Raw genomic sequence first — 23,958 nt, forward strand, 5'->3', positions numbered from 1 at the left:
TATTTTCCAAAATATCAAACAAAATATGGAGGGTACCCCAGCTATATTTCCCTTTGGTTCAGAGTAGCTATTTTTCATTTCAGTGCTGTTTTGATTTTTGAAATAATTAATTATATACTTTAATAATATACAGCCAGATTCTGCTGCCTCTATTTGCTGTGAGTGTGCGCAAGCAACCCAACTGACTCTAGGGAAAAAGTGCTGTTTACCATGAAGAAGACTGAAAGAATCAGCCCCTTCCTAAAAGCCTTCTGAAAGATGGGGAGAAGCAGAAGGACCCGTGTTTCAACAAGTGCATTTAGACAAACTGCCTTGCAATCTCAACCAGAAAATGGGAGGTAGACTGCAGCCTTTCTGAATGCTGAAATCCTCCCCCCGCAATACACACATGGGGAAGAACATCAGAAAAGGAAATCTTTATGAGGGAAAAGCAAACGCAGCTGCGAACCTGGGAGGCCAGGTAATAGGATATGTGAGCACATAACATGAAAAACACTTTTCCTGAGCAAGTTTTCCAGATTCCCCTTTACCCCCCGTCCTGGAATAGCAGTCCCCCCAGCACGCTTTGCCATGTGCACCAAGCCTGGGTTGCAGAGGCAAACTGCAGCTCTGCTCCCAGATGCATCCTCTCTCCACTCCACACAGCCATCACTGCAGGCGTGCTGCAGGGCTGGGGGCAGGAGGAGGAGGAAGGGTTTCGTGCACAGGTCCCATCCCCACACACAGTCAGGATACAGCTAGAACCTGCATCCAAACCCATGAGCCAGGCAGCATGCTGGGCTCTGTGGTTTAGATGCAGTCCAATTGCCACCGGAGGAAGCACGCATCTGCAGTTTGCAGGAATAGAGGTTTTTATGAGACGCTGTTCCCTTACCATCAGTAAAGGCAATAGAGAGCTCTTTCTCCTCTGGAGCTTCGGGCTGAGGAGTTCACGCAGCCTCCTTTGAGACTGACAGGGTTCCAGCTATTGATTTTCCTGACTTGTTCGTCAGTTAATATTTACCATAAACATCTCGATGAGAAAATTCAAAAGAGAAATGGCATTTTCAAAACAGCAGAAGCTGAGGAGATAACAAACCAGACACAACCTTAAACAAGATATTTTGAAAAGCGTTAAGGCTTCCTTGCTTCTTTTTTAATTAGTGGCAAAAAGAAAATATGAATAGAAAAAAAAACAACAAAACAACAGAAGGGTGATACGCTGCTTTTATTATTGAGTTCATTACTGTGATTATTTTGGGAGAGAAGATATTTTTCTCTTAATCCATGAGCCAAAATGAGCTCTTCGGAGGCTGAATTAAAAACATCTTAAAACAACGTAGGAGAGATAGCTTTGGTAGAACACTCCATCTGGCTCAGCTACAGCCAGGTGCCTCATTCCCCAGAGCAGGCCAAACTCCTTTCCCCGCTGGGGTCACCGTGCTTCCCTGGAAATGGCAGCAAAAGCATCCCCCTGCCCCAGCCCCTGCCTGGGGAGAGCAGCTGACAACTTCACCGTCAGCGAGGGCAGAGCATGAAAGAAAACACACAGCCGACGGAAAAACGCAGTGCACACAGCAGGGAATAATATTTCATTTGTGTGGCGGCCGCCCTGCGCTGGCAGAGTGAATAGAGCAGGTTACACTGCCATGAATATGGCACTGTTTATAAATACGAGCCCCGCTGCCCGGGGACGTGCATGGGGAGTGCTGGGCACACGCAAGGTCACCGCGCCGCCTTTTATGATTTACATAAATCACATCAGGCCCATGAAGCGAGCTATTCAGCCTCCCCCTGCCAGCCTGGAAACAGGTAGGAACTGTTAATGGGCCCACCATGTCTCTTAAAACACATCAGGGTGTGTGCGTGCATCCAGCCCAAACACCTCTCACTTCCCCCAGAGGAGCAGAAAAGAAGCCAGAAAGTGGGTGCTGGAGAAGCTGGGGAGGTAAACTTGGCTTTAGTCTTTGCCTCCACAGTAGAAAGCATCCTGATGAAGGTGGTGGTGGAGAAAACACTGCGTCGTCACAGCCTTCTGGGCCACTCCTCCTGTGATTTCCCATGTGCATTGCAAATTCTGATTTCTTGCCAGAGGAATCAATACTGTGTGATGAAACAGAAGCCCCTTGGTGAGTGGGCTTGCACCTGAGTGCCTGTGGTTTGGGGCTGGAGCTGAAGGCAAAGCAGGGACGGAAGTAGGTGAACAAACCTCTGCCAATTTTTTTCAGGTTCCTTGGATGCTCCACATCTCTGGATCATGTAGAACAGCAATAAGCCTAAAGCCGCAGCTCAGGACATGAGTAGCAGAGACTATTTCCTTTTCCTTGCTACTTAACAGCCCTGTATCGCTGTAGGGTTGTCCTATTTTTGGAGGACAGAAGTCCCTTCAGAACCAATTTGCCCAGCTCCTGAGACAGACGATGGCATCAGGGTAGGCGCCTGAAACACTGTGAAACATTGAGGATCTGGCTCGCAATCTTTAACACTGCCCAAATTTTAGCTTAGTAACATGTAATTATGTAAAATAATTGTAAAAATGACAATTACACATGAATCGTGTATAATTATGCAGAAGAAATGTAAAAAATATACAAGCGCACAAAATCCTTATGATACATTGATGGTACATGGACACGTACTATTCACTACTCTTAAATGCGAGTTGATTCAGAAATATGACTTTGACCACAAATCAACTGTGTGCTGTGTGATTCCTGTTGATCTACAGCTGTGACACTTTCTCAGAGAAGAACAGATGTAAATATCACAGAAAATTGGGAAGTGTTCTGGGAAATGTTTTTCACTGAAAAATGTGGTTTTGTCAAAATCAAAGCGTTGGGGAGGAGGGGATTTTTTTTTAATGAATATGCCATATTCACACACAATTGAGAAATGTTTTTAAAATGATCAAAATATTCTCTTTCCGTACTTTCAAAAGAAAAGATGTAATTTTTAGGCTGGAAGTAAGCTTCTGTTTTGAAATCTAAGTAAATTTACTCTAAAAATGTCAAAAACAAAAACACTTAAGTCAAAACACTTCAAAGCTTACCAAAGGCAAACTTTTCAGAATGAGGTTCTTTCAGATCCAAATTTTGTATTTCATTCTTTACCCATTCTTTTTCCCCCAAAGATTTCCACTTTTGGGGCCAATCCAAGTCAGAAAAAGTTTTTGCAACTTTGCAAAATAAGAGCAGAAAACCATTTCCTTTCACTTCTGCTAATCTGTAGAGGCGTATTTCCAGCAGACTACAGACCAATACATTAAAAATTCTGTCATCTGCTTCAGAGAAGCTCTATCAAGCTGGAAAGGAGAAGATGTGGCTCTCCAGTCAGATCACCTCTGCTCTGCTGCCCTAGTCTCTGATATCATAGTTTGGACATCAGGAATGGGTTTTTTCCAAAAGACAACTGAGAGGTGCCGTGGTGCTGTTGGCATCACTTTGAGAAGGCATGGCAGTGTGGTCCCTCCATTGAAAGGGTGGCCTTCGTCTCCTGATCCAGTTGAGGTCTTGGGTCGGAGAAAGCCACAGACCTCTTCTTACTTGAAGTGAAGCCTTGACTGAAAACCAGAAGATTTGTGGCACTTTTTGTTGTTTTGTTTGTTTGTTTGTTTATTTTTTTGATACCGTTTCCTCCTGATGGTGATTTCTTTTCAGGGGCAATTAGTGCTAAGCATTGGTTTGTTAAATTTAGTGGCAATTTCAGTTGTAGGTAGCATCAAGTCAAGGACAATTTCATTCACAGGGCGGCCTTTATTTCATGCTTTCTTCTCAAGACCAGCTTTTTTTGAAATAACATGTTTCTGTGGCCCTGATCTCACAGCCACACAGGAAGGACATCCCACACAGCCAGCATCCTGCTGGGAACTAAGTGGTTTCAAGGGGAGGCTGAGGTCCTGAAGCAAGGGCTGGGACTTTCTGTGCATGCCAGGCTCAACATGGGGTGGACATCTGGCACTCTGCATCTTTCCCTCTTCCTTCTTCACAGAAAAAGTAGTTGCAGGACTTGCTTGCAGGACCTCTAAAGGAAAGAGCTTCCCGAGCTTCCTTAAGGCTCGGGTTTTATATTACCAGGTAAATTTCCTTTCAGTTTTATTTGCATGGAGCGAGAGTGACATTCTGTGGCCAGTCAGATTTATGGCAGCTTGCTCATGCTGCCTTTTCTCCCTCCCATGAATGCCTTGGAGTATAAACCATTCTACGATAACCTCTTGTTTTGTTTGTGGCTTCTATCACGCTTTCTGAGAAATGAAACCAGAGGAATTCTTACATGCATTTATGTGGCATAAGATCCTCAGGGACTGCTTTGCCATGAATCCTTGACAAATTCAGATGGCTATGTACTGATTATTATTTTATGAGAGCAATGCCTGATTGTAATGTAAGTAACCAGGAACACGGGAAGCGTAAAACATAGCCTTCGGGCTCCATGCTATCTGCTTCAGCCTACTGCACTTGGAAGGGATGAGGAAGCCATGTCCCAAAACCCCATAAAAATCATGCAGAGAGCTGTTTAAAGAAAAAGCAGTGGGCTTTTTAGGTACTTATGTGCTCAGATAACCCACCAACTCCACTAAATTGACCCCATTTAGTTGTAAACAGAATATTACACTTAGTTTAGTGGTAAAACACCAGACAGTCCATGCTGAGGAGAGAACACCATACGAGGAGCAAAACTGATCACAAGTACCCACAAAAGGGACAATGTGGGTGGGAAAAAATGCCATCCTTCCCCCACAGCATTTGTCAGTGATCCAGAGTCAAAACCCAGCTCAGACACATGTGGCACCAAAAGCAACCTGCCTGGTTTAAGTGGCAGAGAGCAGGCACTGGAGTTTATGTTGTTCTTCTGTTTATTAAAAACGGATGGGAGCACTTGACAGAAAAATCAAACTTCTGGCCATGCCTCATTAATCTCTGTTGTATCTGTCAGATATGTGTGTCCAGAGTTTCAATGAGGCTCTAGAATTGAGATTGCTGCTGAGCTCTGTAGTTTTCTCTGACTTCGAATGAGGAGAAACGCTGCCAGTCACTGCTGGCTTGTGAGCTAGTGCATTTCTGCAGCCCTTTGCTTTGGGTCTCTTCCTGTGCCAGCCTGCAGGCCTGGTGTAGGAATAGCGAGAACCTTCCCTTCATCACAGCCTGGGTTTGGGCCGCATCCCAGTGATGGGTGCTCCTTCATGCCCATGTCCCTTCTGCAGGCCCGGCTGCTGCAGGCAGTGGAGCTACTCCAGTGTAAAACCAGCATAAGTGATGGGCTCAGCAGGAGGGAGGAGAATACGGTATGAAACAATTAGCTGCAGATGGTAAAGGAATCTCGTTTTCTGGAAGCACAAATTTTGCCTGGAGATCCTCCTATATATCTTGGATTTGTCAAAGCCATAATGACTTGAACATTTGGAGGGGGCACGGCCCACTGCAGGGCTAGATGTGAAGGACATGTGCATCATGTCCTTCCCTGTATTGGGAAGGACGGAGCGTGTGCGTCAGTCCCAAATGTGCCTGTCTCTGTCTCACCTCTGTGTCAGTCTTGCAGCCCACAGCTGTGGGAGGAGCAGAGCTGGGCAGGGAGCTCAACTCTTACCTCCCCTTGTGCCTAGCAGAAAGGAGCAAGGAGGGCAAGTGCACCCATGCACTGCAGCACAACACCTGACAAGACCACTCTCACAACCAGTTGTATGGTTTGACCTGTGGAGACATGGAATGACCTATTAGATCTTAAAGCACAAAGTGGACCCAGCTGTCTGCTCATCTGCCTGCTATGTGGCAGACTTTTCTAATCCTAAGTGCAAACTCCCACTGCTATCACGTGAGCTTCTAATACTTAGAATATGCTTCCAGTGGTGTTTTAGGAGTGTGGATTACTGAGCCACATGATCTGCTCATTCTTGCAGATGTGAGCAGCTACATTAGCTGGTATCACTCACTGTTGCTCAGAGAAGCCTGTGCAGCTATATATATTTGTAGCATATCTGAAGCTTCTCCGTATTTAACACCTTATTAGTATTTTTTTTTTTCAGTAAAGCATAAGTGATGTAGGAGCTATTTGCCACAGTCACATCAGCCCTTAAGCCCAGATCCTTTAAGCTATTCAAGTACTTATACACACATATACCTACATGGAAGCGTTTCAGATGTCTCAGTGGGTTGGATTACCAGCTTCCTTAGTGGTTTGTTCCCAGTTCCACTTTCCCAGCGGTTGCTTAAGTTGTTCCTTCGGGATTTAGATACTGAGGTGACAGGTACCAAAAGTGCACAATAGCTGGATGACATGTAGAAGATATAGTATAGTTTATAGGTAGTTTGAACACCATGGAATGCAGGATCAATCTTAGCTGAGTAACAGCTGAGGAAAAGGCCACGTGCATCTCCTGGCCACCAATAGCCCTGGAGTAAATCTCCAGGCAGTAAGTGCAGACAGGGGGCCATGAGGGTATGACATCTCTCATGCTGATTCACAAGGCACAGGGAAAATCAGCATTTAAATCAGTTTTTTTGGGGACCTGAGCTGCACTAGTGACCCTCTCAACCACAGGTCATCATGGACGTAACTGGGAAATGAGGGGACTTTAGCAAGGGGTTGGACTATATGATTTCCAGAGATTCCTTTCAACCCTTATGATTCTCTGATCCTGTGATTCTGTGACTCTCATATCAATCTGCTAGAAATACAAGTTTGTTTGGTTGAAATAGAGTAGGGGGAGGGAGTGAGGGGGTAGAGAATGATTTACTGGATAGTAATGATGGGGCTGTAATCTATCCTATAGAAAAATGATGCAAGCATTGTTAAGCAGTCAATAGCTGGGCATTTTTTTGGGGCTGTATCACTTCCTAACTGCACGTCTAATGATCATGGAGTCATCATGGAATGGCTCGGGTTGGAAGAGACCTTAAAAATCATCCAGCTCCTACTCCACACTATGAGCAGGGCTATCCCCCACCAGATCAGGCTGCCCAGGGCCCTATCCAACTTGGCCTTGAGCACCTCCAGGGATGCCCAGTTTCTCTGTGTGAGTGCGTCACCACTCTCTGAGTAAAGAACTTTCTCCCAGTACCTAATCTAGATCTCCCCTCTTTTAGTTTAAAACCATTCCCCCTGTTCGAACTCCTAACTCTAGGAGACTGAGCACACAGAGATCTGGGACTCCCTTACTGCGTGGTATGGCAACAGTACTGCTTTTCTTCCTGTAAAGACTTTATGTCTCTTTGGAAAGATTCAGGAACAGTCACTGTGCCTACTAACTTCATGGTTTTCTTTCTGTTCTCTACTACTTGTTCTTTTTGTTTCTTTTTTTTTTTTCTCTCATGCATTTGCTACTTGAATAAAGTAAAAAGCTGTTTTCAAGTGTGTAAATATACAATAATGGTAACAGTAAGTTACCAGTAGTTTGCTGTGAGGGTAAGTGCAAATGTTTTAATGCTTAGTGAACAGTATGGATGAAGATATTCTCTGCTTTGAACTGCAAAACCAGAAAGAACTACAAAACATTTTGTTATACCAGACATTGTGTCACTGAATAAAGACTCTTTTGTGAACAGAATGCTAAAAAACCCAATGATATTATATTCAGTTACACTGAAAATGCAACCTTTCTCCCTACATCTCTGCTTCTACCATTAGCGTACAAAGCTCCTCTTCTTACCACAGAATATATCAAGTGCAGGTCTCCAGTTAACTCATGTGTGAAATGTGCTTGATACCAAATGAATGGATGATCATAAAAACAGCGTTCTTTTTTTTCCTGGAAACACAAACCAGTGGTGATACATATTGCTTCTGTTTTCAGCCAAAGACTATAGTACCAGATGGCTAACACAACTGTAACAGCTAACTGCATCTGGATTAAGAAAAAAATAAAAAAAGGATGGTGTGAGCTAATCTTTAAAAAATGCCAGATAACTTTTATCTCCTTAAATCATATTCGTGCTGAGCGTATTTCCTGCTCACGCCATCCTAGGACTGCTCAAACATGCCTCCGACAAGTTCATTAAACATCATTAAACTGAACAAAAGGTAAGTAACCGCCTCTGCTAAGCCAAAGGTCAGCTTTTGGGATATAATCCAGGATCCATGGAAGGCAATGGAAGATGTCTCACTGATTTCTATGGCCTTTGAACTAGAAGCCTAGTAGTTATTTCTCCTTGTCTGCATCTATTATCGTTTTAGACAAAACTTACGCTGGTTAAGGAAAAGAACAGAGAAGACGACTTGTCTCTTTGTATGAACTGACCGGGCTTCCCACGCTTAAATGCATTTTTTCATAAAAGTAAAGATGTTTGGGCAACTGCATTTGGCTAGCTATGTAATCTGAATACTGAACAGACAGAGAAGAAATACATCTTTTCATTGTATATGATTATCACACAGCCAAAACAATAAATCAAAGACAGATCCAAGGCTTAGCTACAGATGCTTGCACTGCAACAGTCAGGTATCATTCATTTCAAATTAGTTTTAATCCAGTATCTTTGAGAATTAGATACAAATGAAATGCATGCTCTGGGATGAGTTGTTGGAAGCATTTTGACTTTGTGAACAGCAAGAACAAAATCTGTGGGTGATAAACTAGGTATAGGCTTCTGAAAGACACTGTTACTCCACAACTGTAACAGACGACCAAATAATTTTCCAAGTGCTGGCTGTTGGGCTGGTTTTGCTTGTCTTCCCCCTTCCATTTATTTCCTGTAATGGTAGCAGTGCAGCTTAAAAATGCCAGGATTTCCCTCCATAATATTTGTCACAATGTCTCAGATACTCTATGGGAAAAATCTCACAATTATCTAGCAAGAAACTGCTCAGAGTTTTGTAATGTTAAAATGTCACAACCATTCTAGTATTTTTGATGCAGGAACACTACTAAATTGCATGAATGACACAACCAGGATGGAAGAAAGAATGGCCTTGCAATGCCTTGTGCTCTTTCTTGAATGTTGGTGGGTTTATTTGTTTAATCTTCCTCCAGCAAACAAAAAAGTGACTCAGCTTCAAAACACTGAGAAGGGAGAGAAGTGTAGTAGTAAAAGATTTAGTTCAAATCTATTTTCTCAGAATATAGGTCAATGGTTTGAGATCAACAGCATCAAATGACAGCCTGGATGAAGTAGATGCTGCTTCATCTGAGAATGAGCTCCTAAAAAGCACTGTGAAGGGAAGCTTTAACTTTTCTCATTGACCAGAGGCCATTATAACAGTGAGAAAGTGTGACCTGACCCTCCTCAGCCTTCACGCCCATCTGTTCCTGGGAACACACTGTGCAGTGCTTTGGGTCAGAAAGGCACCTGAACTTGCCCTCTTCTCCTCCACCAGCAGCCTGAAGATCCAGCAAAGGAAATGGCAGACTGTCTACCACAGAAGGAAATACTGCCGTTGCCTAAGACCATCTGGCCCCAGTATGATGTCTTATATTTGCATCTGGAACACACATTGTGCTGCAAGATGAGGTGCTGCACCAGCAAACCACAAAAGATAAAGCTGGAGACATCAGTGGGAACATGGATGTTGATAAGGAAATGCAGAGAAAGTCAGCCAACATTGTTTAACATCATGGTCAGGAGCTTTGGTGCACCTGTTGTCTGATTGCTGTCATGTGTGTTGCAGGCAACAGGGCGCTTTCAAAGCAGGGAATGACATAAGTTTGCAGATATCTGATGGGAATTCCTCCCAAGTGGAAGCTTAAAGAAAAGGCTTAGAGTGCTTATTTGGAAGTGTGATAGGTGTGCAGGAACTATGTCTTCATGTGGCAATTAGGTGCAAGATTCAAATAAAGGCAGAGGTGATGGGTTGATTAGAAATAGACAGCGAACATCCAGGAAAATCTAAGCAAGCAGTTCACATCAGCTGCAATCACTGAATCACAGAATCAATACAGGCACCGAGGTGGGAGCTTGAAAAGAGAATAAAAAAATACAATCCATCTGCAAACTAAAGAGTATTTTTCTTTCGTAGCAACGAAAACAGACTTGAGTGGCACTCAACTTTCCATGATTTGGTTGTCATGCTTGCATGAGTATTATCTGAACATCCTTTACCTTCTCAAGCCTGGAAGAGACCCTCAGAAATCCCTCAGTGGTCATGTAGGAGTTACTGGAATTAAAACCCTACAGATAGGTACTGTCTATTGAAGATTTTAGTGTCAGCGGTCTCTAAGCACAACTGTTAGTCTACAGAGATGTCTATGTTATGTGAATTTTCTAAATTTTGAAAGACCTTGACTTTGACTTAATAGTCCTCGTGTTGTTCCCCAGGTCTTCATACATCTGGGTTACACGTAGGCGTAGACATAACAACATGCAAATTCAATGCAAAGGTGTTGTACAGATTTCAATCCCATGTATGGAAAAGTGTGAATATATTTTTACATGTCTGTTTGGGCACATATTTTTAGACAAAGAAACTGACAGACAGGAAGATAAAAATAATCACCCACATACTGAATGTTACAAATATTCTAATGGCAGTGAAGTTGTCTGCATTTCCATAAAAACATATTTTTGTTTGCTGATTCATAACTTTTTCTTTTCTTTCCCAAAAACATTAGTTAGTTTGCTTGTTTCTTGAGTCTCTGAACAAGCACAGCATAACTGCCTTTCATGTCCAATATCTGCCATTGACTTTGCTTTCAAACATGAAGTTTCCTAGACATCAAAACAAAGCGTTCTGCACATGTTTAAGAGCTCTGCTTTCATACGTCACAAGCTAGGCAGTTAATTCCCACATATTTCAGTGCTCTGCTAATCCTGAAGAAAGCTGCACTTTGTCTAAGCCCAAAGGGACTCGTAATTTGTGATTCCTTTTTTTCCATGGGAGTTACGAATTGATCAGACTATAGATATTCAGCCACAGCATACAAAAAAGTGCAACATACAAAGGGCCAGAAAAAGAGAAGAATGAAGAAGGAATCTCATTCTGTCACCAGCGACAACAGGAATCCCACGGGCAGGTAAAGCAGCCATTACTTCTGTTTTCTGCCCTGCCCATGCACTTTATCCTCATTGTATGGTACTTTATAGTCCCTGGGTTGCTGTGACAAAACCTTGACTACACCTTCAATTCTGACTTGGAAAAAGTGGGTCAGAATGCATGTGTAACAGATAATATATCGTAACTACAGAAGGAATAAAAAATGCAGAACGCACTTATGCAGTATAATCCCATTAAAACCCTCTAAAACCCTAACTTTGGAATTTCCTGCTGTTATTTTAACCATACGATGATTTTAGCATTATATAGAAGTCTTCTGCATAATGCTCAGGTTGGGCTCAGCAAACACAGCAGGAACTGAAATATAGGTGTCTATGTTTAGTAGCTTTGACCTCTGCTGTCCAACACTACATATGTTGGTCAGGGGAGATGCACTCCATTCCAGCAAGTGTTATATTAATATTTTTGTAGATTGTTTGCCAAACTACCCCCATCTCCCCATTTTCTTTCAGAGCATAAAAGGAAGGTCAACAAACCTGAATGACGGTGGATTTAAGTGTTCCTGGACTCAAACATCAAAATGATAAGACCTATTTTGAGCATTAAGACACATATGCATCTGCAGAAGATGGGAGTGAGGTAAAGAAAATATATGCAGCATGGGTGTTAAGGAGAGAAAAACAGTGTCGGCTTTGCTGGTTAGTATTTGGTGCCCTCTTCTGCACTCATGCATATTTTTAAAGTTCTTTACAACTAGAGAGGAGCATCTGTCTGTCATTCACTTGTACATAGTTGTGCTTTGCTCATAGGTGCAATGGGTCATCCTAGCAGATGTCAGCCATCATGGGGATGGGAAAAGTAGAATCTCTTTTAGGTGAGAGGAATGAATTCGTTAATATTGTTGAGATGGAGAGGCTGTGAATAGAAATTAAAAAATATTTAACTGAGATTTCTTTTATGATGTCTAAATTATTATATTAATAAAAGTAAATGGTATTTTGACTGTGACTGAATAAGAAACATACCATGTATATGCGGTATATAATCAGTTTAATCACATGCTGAATCCAGGACAATCTCATCCCAACATGTTGTGAAATTACAAATAACATATAGCGCACACAATTCTTCACAGTAATTTAAATGTCACTTTGCTAAATGAACTTGAAGACAGATTTGCACTTCTTGAATGTGGAATCATTTTAATATTAATTTCTATTTTTTCCATTACTGAAAGATAATGTTATGCTAGAATTTCACATACTTAAATCCAAAAGGCTCACTTATTCTGCTCTCAGCTTTTGAATTTCGAAAGTACCAAGATCAATGGGAAAGCTTGCTAACTACCTTTATTTTTTCACCATGATGCAGAAAGCTTTGCAAACATCTTACAGCAATGCTCTACCAGTGTGCCACAGTTTGCACAGCTTTTGCTTTCTATACAAGTATTATTTTGAAGAGAGATGATATAAAGATTATCATTCATGTCAGGTCATATCTCCTCTGCTGAGAAATGAAGAGAGCAATATTTAAACCTTAGATGTTACGAACAGAACAAGACTCAGCTTCCAGTTTATCAGTACACCTGAGCCCCTGACAGGGGGCAGGGGTGCTCAGAAACATTGTCTGAGCAAGAAGCAGAGGAATGTGGTCTGGTTTTACTCTTACAGGTACGCCTGCATTCCTTCTTACTGATTGTTGACTTCATGAGAAGAAATCCATCTGACGTTTTAAAATTTACTTCCTTGGATACATGGGTTTGAGCAGCTGCTGCTAACCTCCCCTACAGTTTTGAAGCCAGTTTGTTTTCAGTCAGGCTAAACCTTAGAGCCAAAACTGTCAAACTTGGGTGACTACATTCCACATAGAGACAGCAAAGCCTGACTCTTGAGGATGAAAAACATGCAGAGTTTGCATCCACTCAGCATCTCCAAAACTCAGGCTGTCCATTTCAGTGAATAAAAAATGCATTCAGTTCCCCAAACATAGATTTCCATTAGAAAAGGCTGGCTAGTGCTTTTTGTTTACTTTGGCAATGAACTGCCAGACTTACTGACCTGTTCTGCAAACTGAAACTTTCCTTTTTGTCTTTTTTTTCTTTTCACTCTGGGAAAGGAATGGTATGTGTTAAAGTCATTGCTAGTGTATGTATGCCAGAGGATAGGTAGAGTGGGGAGTGCTTATACCACTTTGTTTTTTGTAATGTGTCATACTTCTATATCATGTGGAGCTGACCTTCCAGCAAAAGGACTAGTCAGAAGGTCACTGAAATATGGAGTTGCCCTTTGCTTGTATTTGGATAACTCTGATGGATAAAACATTGTTCAGCATTATTCAGGAATGACATCAAATGTTCTGCCTCCGTACACACACACACACACAAAAAAAAAAAAGCAGTCTAGACTGAGAGGAGGCTTTTGGCATCCTGGGTTTGTTCTCAATTTTACTAAAATAAATAAATAAACAAAAAAAATACCACAGTGAATTCATTATTAATGAAGGCATTTAAAAATGCTAAGCCAAAGCTGCAGTTAGAACTCAAACAACAATGAAGTACCAGTGGAAAGAAGGACATTTGCCTACTTTTACCACCCGACCTGCAGCTTTTGAAGGTGATTAACTATTGTATGCTCTAATATTAAAAGGATTTTTAAAAGTCATTTTATTGAGAAGATTTCTGATTTAAAGAGGTGCTTCAGAAAGTAATCAGCTGTTTTACTATCCAGTTGAGATAGCTATTTCTCTTTCATGTAAGCTCAAGTAATATTCATATCGGCATAAGCAATGTTATGGCATACAATCTCGGAATAAACTGTGTGGAAAGCAGCTTCTAACATTGCATCATCTACGTAGTAAAAATATACACCACAAATAGAACATACAAAGAGAACAAACATATCACAAGTAAACTCCCTGGGAGAAACAAGCCTTTATCACTACATCATAATCATGTTCCTCTAACCTAATATAACTAAAATAACTCTGATGAGTCAGTTAAGAAGATGATTAGAGAATGAAAACACTTTGGATGTCTTCTTCAGTGTCGCACTCTCTGAACTCCAGATCAACTGCCTTGGCCTTAAAGCTGCTTGCCCACTGTCAGGGTGCATCAACTAAAAGGAGCAGAAGGACTTGAATCAGAAGTCACTTCTTTAAAGAGGAGTTGCCTGGCAGTAGGTGAATTTCAGAGGAGCTGGACTTGCTCTGCACCCATTTGTTTATCGAGGCATCTTTTAATTGAGTCCACCCTTACAGATTTAAGAAGCCCGAAAACAAGGTTCTGAAAAAGCCCATCCAACCATCACCTAACAAACAAGCAGCTAGCAACTTCCTCAATTCAGAGATCCTGAGGAAGCCACTCCAATCTACTAAGCTGGCTCAGCATCAAGCCATCAAAACACTATCAGCTATACTGTAAAATTGCACTGCTAGAATAGCTCATGGCACAGTTTTGGTCTGTGCCAACAAGGCCTTTGCCAAGCATAGTTCAAGAATTAGCACAGCACTGGCACCACTTTCTGCAGACGCTTTGAATGTGGTGGCTCTTTGCTGAACAGTGGAGACTCTACACAGTTGTAAGCCACTTTGTGACAGTTAGCCTCAGCACCAGAAAAGTCATGGGATGTTTGGCAACCACTGCCAACAAAGTTGGATTCGATGATCCTTATGGGGCCCTTCTAACTGAGATTATTCTGCGATTCTCTGATTCTGTACCACTGCTTAAGGATCTGCCAACTGAAGGTCTGCTAAGACTTTGCAGAAATTCAGGGTCAGGTGTGAGAAGATGTTCACCAAAGGTCTGGAGACACTGAGAAGGTGGATGCAAGTCACACCATATTCCTTGCTCTAAGACAGCCAGGGGACTTTGACATGCCCCTGGAGAACAATTCCAGGGTGCTGGTGTTATTCTGAATTATTTATTGACGAAAGTAATGTAAGAGGTTTTGGGTTTTTTTTTTTTTTTTTGGTGGCTTCCAGAATTGCAAGTGAAATCACCATGGAGCGTGGGTTTGCAGGCAATATGGAAAACAAAAGGATCTTCCCATCAAGGTGCTCATTTCAGTAGTTGCAATATCCTGCTGCTGTCTCAACTTCAGCTAAAGAAATATATGTTTGATAACAAGCATACACTGTGGCCCAAAGAAAATAGAATTATGTGCATTTGTGCTACGCAATAAACCTCCTGGATTCCTTGTATTTAATTAATCATTGCATAGGGAATTTTTTATTTTAACATCAAGCTACTCCTTAACTATTAGAGCTCGATCTCTGGAGAGAAATATCACTAATTATCATAATTACCTTATAGTTCAGCTTCTGGAAATTTTGTATTATACATTTAACTTTTGGCATTATAAAATGTGAAGTGCAAAGTACACTTGATGTGCCTTTCTGGACAACTTAACACTAATACAGTCTACTTCTTTGCTTTGCACAATTTTTGTACTTCTAACATGGAATTACACAAACCCTACTCAATCTTCTCTGTTACCAGATGAAGGAAAAACAGATGTTTGTTTCAAAAACACATACTTTAAATCATTCCTTTTGTATGGTAAACATCCCAAAACTGTATTCTCCATTTCAAGAAAAAATCCCAATGAAATTCCTTTGTTGTCATTAACATGTAATTTGGTGAACTCTTTTTTCAGTGCTGATCTACAAGAACATCTCAAACAAAAATCTTCTGTCTACAGAAACTTGGCTGATTTTCTCATTGTTTATTTTTGAGAGCTAGGAGATATTTCTCTCTCAGTGGCACTGCCATATCAAGACTGCTCCCAGAAATAATAAGGTATTACACGCTTTCCAAGTAATAATGAGTTCTCTGCAACTGCTTAGTGATAGCCTACTTGGCAAATGAAATATTCAATAAATTAATTTTATGAGTATACTTATTTTCTTATGTTTCTTTCATAAGTTTTTCCAGATATTTACTTGAGGAAAGATAAGAAAAAACAATTGTTCAACATTTTAAGATAATTCTGCCACTTGGATTGCATTTCTGAATTAAATATAATTCCTCTGTATTTTGTACTTATGACATTAAAAGTTTTGAAACTCTGATTAAGCAACCAACTATGCATTCAAGAAGTTGTTTCCGTGCATTTATGAACAAGAGATTTTCCTCTAAGTCTCATTTACTGTGTACTCATTATCTGTGTTTCAGATACACTGTAAATCTATACCCACTTTTTATCTTCTACCTCTATGTTCTAATCCTTTGTAGTTTCCTTTCTTGCCATAGGCATCTGTACTATCATCATCTCCATCCATATTCTGGAGTTGTCACTTAAGAGAAAACCTACTTTGTTAACTTCCTGTTATACTTTATTCAGATCTGATTCTTTTCTTTGTGTATATCCAACTTAATTTCTTTCAACAGCAAATGCTTTAAATATTAACAAAACTCATTGTTTTGTGTTGGAATTACTTGTAATGTACTATGTACGTCACTGCAATAGAATAAATCTAAAAAACAGATTTTGATCTAAATCAAGAAAATCTACCCTAAATAATACCATGACAGTTTGTTACTATAGAGTGAGAATATTGCTGTGTCACAAAAGATTCTAGATTTTTCTGAAGACAAATAAAACAGTAGTATTAAAAATAAGAGATGGAATATGGAAAAAGGTTCAAGAATTTGGATTCACTTTCAGCTACCCAAAACACCCAAAATATTCCAACAATCTCGTACTCATAAAGTCCGAAGTATAAATGAAAGTTTAAGGAGAAGTTATTTAGGAAAGGTGAATCATCTTCTTAAAAAGCTGATTTTGATTCTTTAAAAACATTTGACTTCTATCTGATATAAATTAAGAAACAAGCAAAGAATAGGTATAAAAGAGAGAATATTAATTTCAGTTTTCATTCTTGTATTTGATTTATGGTTATAATCTTACTTGGGTTAGAATAAGCGAGCATTGAATATGTTGGTGTAAACAGCACATTTTTTAGTGGGATGTTTTCCAGAAAATTATAGAAAACAGTATTCCAAATAAGACCATGAGTGCTGAACTTCTCTTCACACATTTGAAGCAACCTCAGTTTGTGTGGTTTTCTTCTGAACTTTCCATTCTAAGTGTGCCTCCTAGGTCTTAATTGTATTATCTTAATGAAGACATGTGCTTGTACTTTAAAATACTTTATCTAACTAATGGCAACACAGACAGAAAATGATTTGAAAATAAGCAATTCAAATAAAATGGATCAATTTTCAGATCTCAACTACTTCACTATTTTTACTCATTTTGATTGTATAACTTGACTGCTAATGCTTTTAACCATAAATGGAAGATAAGACAGATTAGGCACATTGAGTTTGAAATCCTGAATCCTTTCAGAAGTCATTTGTGAAAAGACACAGAAGATCTGATGATGCAGGTAAATGCAATGAATCCAAAGCACATCTTGAAAAATGAAACAGTGTCTTCTAATGCCATGTAAACTAGTTTAAGCAACTCTACTGAGCTCATCGATGAGATCACCATTGGCTACAGAATCATAGAATCACAAGGTTGGAATCGACCTACAAGATTATCTAGTCCAACCATCCTCCTATCACCATTATTACCCTCTAAGCTACTAAACCATATCTTGTAGCTCCTCATTCAGACGTGTCTTGAACACTGCCAGGACGGCGACTCCACCACCTCTCTGAGCAGCCATTCCAGTGCCTGACCACTCTCTGAGAGAAAAACTTCTTCCTTATGTCCAACCTAAACCTCCTCTGGTACAACTTGTGGCCATTTCCTCGGGTCCTGTTTGTTGCCTGGGAGAAGAGGCCAAACCCCTCCTCATCACAGCATCCTTTCAGGAAGTTGTAGAGTGCGATGAGGTCTGCCCTGAGCCTCCTCTTCTCCAGACTAAACAGATTATGATGTGATGAATATTTAAGTGACAGGTGAAACACATTTTTTCCCCTTGAATAAGGTTGAAGATTCTGAAAATATTTTCAAATTTACAGCTGATAATTCTTAAACCTTCTGTGCTAATAGTGCTGTCACGTCTTGCAGTGTATGCAACCTGAAAATGTAACTCAAAGATAACAGAAAAAGTTATGGTAACAAATAATGAAAGGTACTGTAAGGAAAGCTATTCTCTGGTGGCATTTTGACACAGTAATAATAGCATCAGCTCTGACTAGAGAGCACTAAGAAAAACAAAGTTTTGAAACTATATGGTATGTTCATATATGAGATAAATTAATAACTCTTTTTCAAGAGGAAGAAAAATTAGAAAAGGAAGAAAAAGAGGAAGAAGAATAAGTTAAATGTTATATCTCTAAAAACACTACAGCTTAACACATCGGTTTTCCAGTCTTTAGATCTGCAAATCTGCTAACTTCTTTTAGCAGAAGAGTGTAAAAACCCCTCTCAGTAAACCTCCACAGATAATTAAGGTAACAATTAAACTATGCATCACTTGCAGAAATTTTCAAAGTCAATGTGGCAAAACTGCATTTTGTTTTCCCAAGTCCGGTCTTCACTTTGAGGCTCCCTGCTTGAAAGTTACCAAAAGACGTTCAAAAAGTGACCAGAGCACTATCCTGATGTAGAAATACTTTACCAAATAATTCCTTATTTTACACCATACTCTCCAGTGTATTGCCCACTGAAAGAAATACAACTGGGACAAAGCCCATCACCGGAGAGTTTTCTAATTTTTAAGTTAAGCTCAGAATTTCTAAACCCCAGCAAAAACTCCTGATGAAACCCCTGTTAGTTTCCATTTGGTTTTTTGTTGTTGTTGTCGTTTGTTTGTTTAAGTCTATCCAGAAAACCAGCACTCACAGTCCATTTAATGGGGGACAGTGATGTCCTCTCCCAGGAGATATTTAACAAGCTTTTTCATGTTGCTTTGCCTTTTACCTAAGTAAACTGAAATGGTTAAATCTGATTTATTTTAACCATATTTTATATTTCAGTACAGTTTGACCTTTGCATGTAACTTATTATAAATGACTGGGTAGGCTTGACCAAAGAGACAAAATGTCTGGTATCCTTTAAAATAAGCTGAAGCCTACTTACCTCTGCAAGGTTCAGGATAATTTGCTGCCAGCCAACCATGTTCAGTCGGGTTTTGACAGCTCATTATAAATGGCACGTGAGATATGTCATCAACATGTAAGTAAATCAGCCAGTTTGTGACTATGCCCACAGAAGTTGCAGAGTCCTTTCTCTTTCCCCCAAGCTCTTGCAAACTTTCTCTCCCATTTTGCCTGCTGTTTTGTAAGAGAACTATCATAATCTGAGAAATACATTTGCTGCAGATGTTCAGATTTAGGCCAATATACGTATTAGACTATCATGTGTAAGGAGATGATGATTCATGCAGTTCCTACTGATACTTACAATCATCTCAAATGCACATGCTATTTTATGGGTTAGCTCCTGACTGCACCATTTGTCCTCTTAAGTTGAAATCCCCAAGCAACTTTAGTAGACAGTGGCTGATAGTTTCTCAAGGCTAGTGTACAATGCCTGGAGGCCCACCTATTAAATGCCAGCCCCACTCATGACGAGCAGAGCACTGCTTCAGGCTAGCTCTTGCACACGTGTGAATGCTGAAGAAGCTTCCCGTGCTTGCTGCCCCCTTCAGACCTGCGCAAAGAAGGTTACTGCAGACAAAGCTCTTGTGTGGGACTAATACAGGAAGCATCTTTTTCAGGTGTTCTGCTGGCTGATTCATCATCTGCTGGCACCCATATCACAGACTGCAGGTAATGCCTCATTGCTGTAATAACAGAGAAGCCAAAAACAAGCCAGCAGTTCCTTTGAGGAACACCTGTGGAGGATATCTGTATTAAGTTAGACACTTGTTTTTGCTGGACATTTTATAGCCTTCACATTGCATAAAAGATTATATTCTACCTGAAACACTGTAACAGGTACAAAAAAACATTTATTCTCTTACTTAGTTGTCTAGCATAAGGGAAAGCTAATGACACCAATGTCATTAACTGGATTCAATACAGACACATAAACTGATATTTTCTGGGAAGAAAACTACAGCAGAAAACTGACCAGATTATCTTCTTCATTATTTGAATATAGTGGTCCGAATGTAGCAGCAGTACTTGGTGCTTTTTTTCTTCTTCTTTAATCCAGATTCAGCTTTCAGGTGAATACAGTCTCTTGCCAGATTAGTTTGTGGCCAAGGTGATGATGTCCTCAACAACCTGACCTCCTTGGCAGGGCTAACAGCGTGTAGAAGCACGGTGCTCCATGGGATAGCCTGTGGGCACCAACTGCTGCTCTGCACCTGCACCCTGCATGAATTTCAATTCAGCAGGAAAAACGTGAAGCTGCAGGAAGACAAATCCCAACCTTAAAATCAAGATGGCACTTGCAGTCTGACAAAGACGTATATGGAGTTCACAACCTCAAATAGCATCCATAAACCATATACAGCTGAATTGCTGGCATTGTCCCAGGAGGGAACACTGTAAGATGCATTTTCTGGTTATCTGGTGAGGTAGGCAGGACTTACAGTGTCTACTCCCTATCTATAGAAGAATCTTGGGAAGTATGTACGATTTGAGAAATCACTGCTTTCTTCCATTTATTCTAAGTACATGCACACAGAAAATATGTACTTAGAAAAATCACTAATGGAAAGTTACTGAGAAGGCTCAGTAATGGGAATAACAATACATTTCTATGTGATTAAGAGATAAAACTACTATGTCTATGGATGAAAGAGATTATTTATATTTCTGATTCTATTTCGGGCTGCTCCATCCAGCATCATAGCTCAGGGAAAGTCTAACCAGAGCTGATGTGTTCCAAGCAAGGTCACTCAATCTCTAGGCCAGTGTGAGGCCTCCTTTATTCAGCAGTACAGACATAACTTATGGATCTAATGTCAGCTCTGACCCTAAGCTGCTTCTAGAATCAGTAGTGACATTTGTCTAAAAGCTCTGATGCAAGCCTTAGTTGAAAGCACAGCTCTAAGTGATTCTAATATTGAAAGACTGAATCAGCAACAGTGATAAACATATGGAGGCAAAGCTTATGGTAGACAAATGACAAAGACATTACAGAGTCTAAAAGCACTTGCCAACTAAAAATAGGCCCAGAAACTGTATTTGGATCTCTTTGGGCTGATTCTGGCATCCATGTGGAATAAAACTGTCTTCAAATGCCTCCAAATTACATCCATACAAATTCTCCTACTTTCTGAGAACTGTTTGCAGATTCAGTGGGGGTTACTCAAGCACATAAATTATGGTAGAGCTGGAACATAGCGATGCAGAAAGGAATGCTTCCCAAAAAGCTTTGCAGTGCTCAAAGATGGACATAAGCCGTGAAGGGAAAAATATATAAAAAGAATACTACCACTTGGACTTTGAATAAAAGATGAAACAGATGTGGAGCTGTGATACAAACTGTGATGAAGTCAGTGGGATTAGGGCAGAATCTTTTTTGATGAAGAAGGAATGCTGTCCAAAGGAACAAACCAGAGGCACAGAATTACAAGAAATAATCTCTGGTGATGTCATACTTACTGCTTCTGTCCTCACTGCAAAGCATTCTTGCAATAAAATGAAATATGATCCAACTGTATTTGGTGTTTTCATGTAAATTTTATTTTTATATTCAATAAATACTATTGGAATAATGACTCTTGAAACCTCTCACAACAGGCTTGATTGACAGCTCCTTAAGTGCTGTGTCTTTTATAGCATAACGTAATTGACAACCCTTAGGTAGCTGGCACATGCAGTCTACAAATTGGAGTGTGATCAGTCTGCATTTGAAGAAATCTAGGTACAATGAAGTAGTTGCTCTTATTATTCATTTTTAAAAGTAAAATTAATGTGTTTTCATTTAAGAAAGCATGATTTCTGAATATATCAGCTTTAAGCCTTTCAATAGTGATGAAAAAGATTAATGCAAAACAATTTCATTGTCAAAAAGCACACAGATGCCATAAAATATTGGGAAATTACTTAACTGGAACAGAACTAAAATACTGCTGAATTATCTGCATTTTTAACATGCATTTTGTTGTGGGGTTTTTTTGTTTTTTTGTTTTTTCTCCAAACACATATCAATTATCTTCTGAAACATGAGGATTTCTGTCAAGCCACGGTTCTCCTCTCCAGTGCTCTCCATAGCGAAAACTCAAGCCATTGTGGAATTCCAAGTGACCAGACCTGGATTTTTCTAAACTTCCTGGCTCCAAGGAGAAGTCAGAAGTTGCCACTGGTTAAGATCCAAGTTGATGCTTTGCCAGCACCCTCTGTCACCCAACTGCTTGGTCTCTGGACAAGCCAAAATACTCATTGACTAAGGAAGAAAAGAACAGGTGAAAGAACAAAAAAATTTTTCTAAGAACTTCAGAAATTGAAAGCAAATCTACTTTTTTATTTCAGTGCAGCAGAAGTGAAAACAGTAACATAGTCAGACATCTCTTCAGAAGCACATTTAGATTACAGGATCCCCAAAAGTCTTATTTCTCCTATGACTATTTCTTTGGTCTTCTAAATCATAGAGTCCCTTACTTTCTGTCACAGGCTACTTTGCTTCACGCATAACAGCATCCTCAAATTACTTTCTTGCCCACATTATCTAGTCCCAAAACAAAATTAGCTAATGTTGTGCAAGCAGCAGTTACCAGTTGCATGATTGTAAGAGTACAATCAACAAGGTATGATAAAGTTCACTACTTGAACAAATTCCCAGAGTTGAGCATTGCCCATCCAGGCTCAGAAAGACATTCCTGACACAAAGAGACTAAAGATTCACAGAGGGCTTAGCAAAACATCAGCATAGTTTGCATGGATTAGGTAAGCATCTACAGTATGTCAACTAAATATAGAGATAGATAGAGAAACCCTTTGGAATTAGTCTTGGGTAAGTAGATTAAACATGGTTTTCTTGCATTTCTCCTAAGCTCTGTCTTAATAAACTTGACAGAGGGCTGGGAATGCAGGAGTCGAGCACATAAGTAACTTCCACAACTTCATTTTTATCTTTCAGTGGCTGGTGCTAAGAGTTGATTTTGAGTCGGTAAACACAAACTCATGTCATCCGATTAGGAGTGGCAAGCTTTATATCAGAAGGAATCCTTCTGGAACACAAGCCATGCCCACCTCAAAAGTCCATTTCCTTCAAAATACCGCAAGCAATAACCAATAATTACCTTTACCAGTAACCTGGACTTCTGGAGAAGTGTCTTCCACAAACAAAAAGTTCAGGTAAGCTCCTTGGCAGCAGTGGGATGGTTGGAAAAATACCTGACTCAAGGATTTCAAAGCAATTTCTGCAAAAGTTTCTTATACTGAAGGTGCAGTTTCTAAGGTTTGACCAGTCAAAAGAAACACAACGCAGTCCTTGTCATTAAATACTTGACTCCACATATACTGAGGTCTCTTCATCTAATGAATTGTTTTTCATTTGTGAGAACAATTTTACAACCTCAGACTAAAACAATGAACCATATCTAGACTCTCATGTGCTTGAAAGCGTGTTTTTTACTTGGACTGCAGTAGTATTTGGTTTTATTTCCCCATAGGCATAGGAGTAGGTGGACTTAAGGTAAGGAGGGAGCTGGACTGACATCAACTAGCTACAAAGTACAGGTAGCCAATATTGTATAGGCGTCAGTGCTCTTTGGATTTTACTGACAATTAATTGCATGTAGAGAATTAAAGCAGTTCACTTCAGTGGTGTTTTGCTTCTAGGCAGCTGGCAGAGAGGTGATGATTATTTAGCTAGGTGAGGACTGAGAAATTTCTCCATCCCCAAGCAGAGCCAAGAAAGGGGGCAACAGGTGGCAGACGAGACTTGCTATGAACCTTCAAAAGGCTGCACTACTCTACCCTTCAGATCCTTCAGGGGATCAAGTAGGACTGTGACCCCAACCCAACTTCAATTTAGTCTCATTTGGAGAAACAGCTGCTTACCAAGTGCAATCCATATGCACTGTGTGAATGAGAGCTGGCTGCTGTTCCCAGTGCTTGGTCAGCTGTGCATGGAAGAGAGCCATTTCACTGCTTCCCTTTGGTTCAGTATTCATAGTAGTTGCTTATACATATCCATGTCAATA

This window comes from Centrocercus urophasianus, unplaced genomic scaffold, assembly GCF_019232065.1.
Source record: "Centrocercus urophasianus isolate 14NV4802_14NV808 unplaced genomic scaffold, USGS_Curo_1.0 seq_12, whole genome shotgun sequence".
NCBI lineage: Eukaryota > Metazoa > Chordata > Aves > Galliformes > Phasianidae > Centrocercus > Centrocercus urophasianus.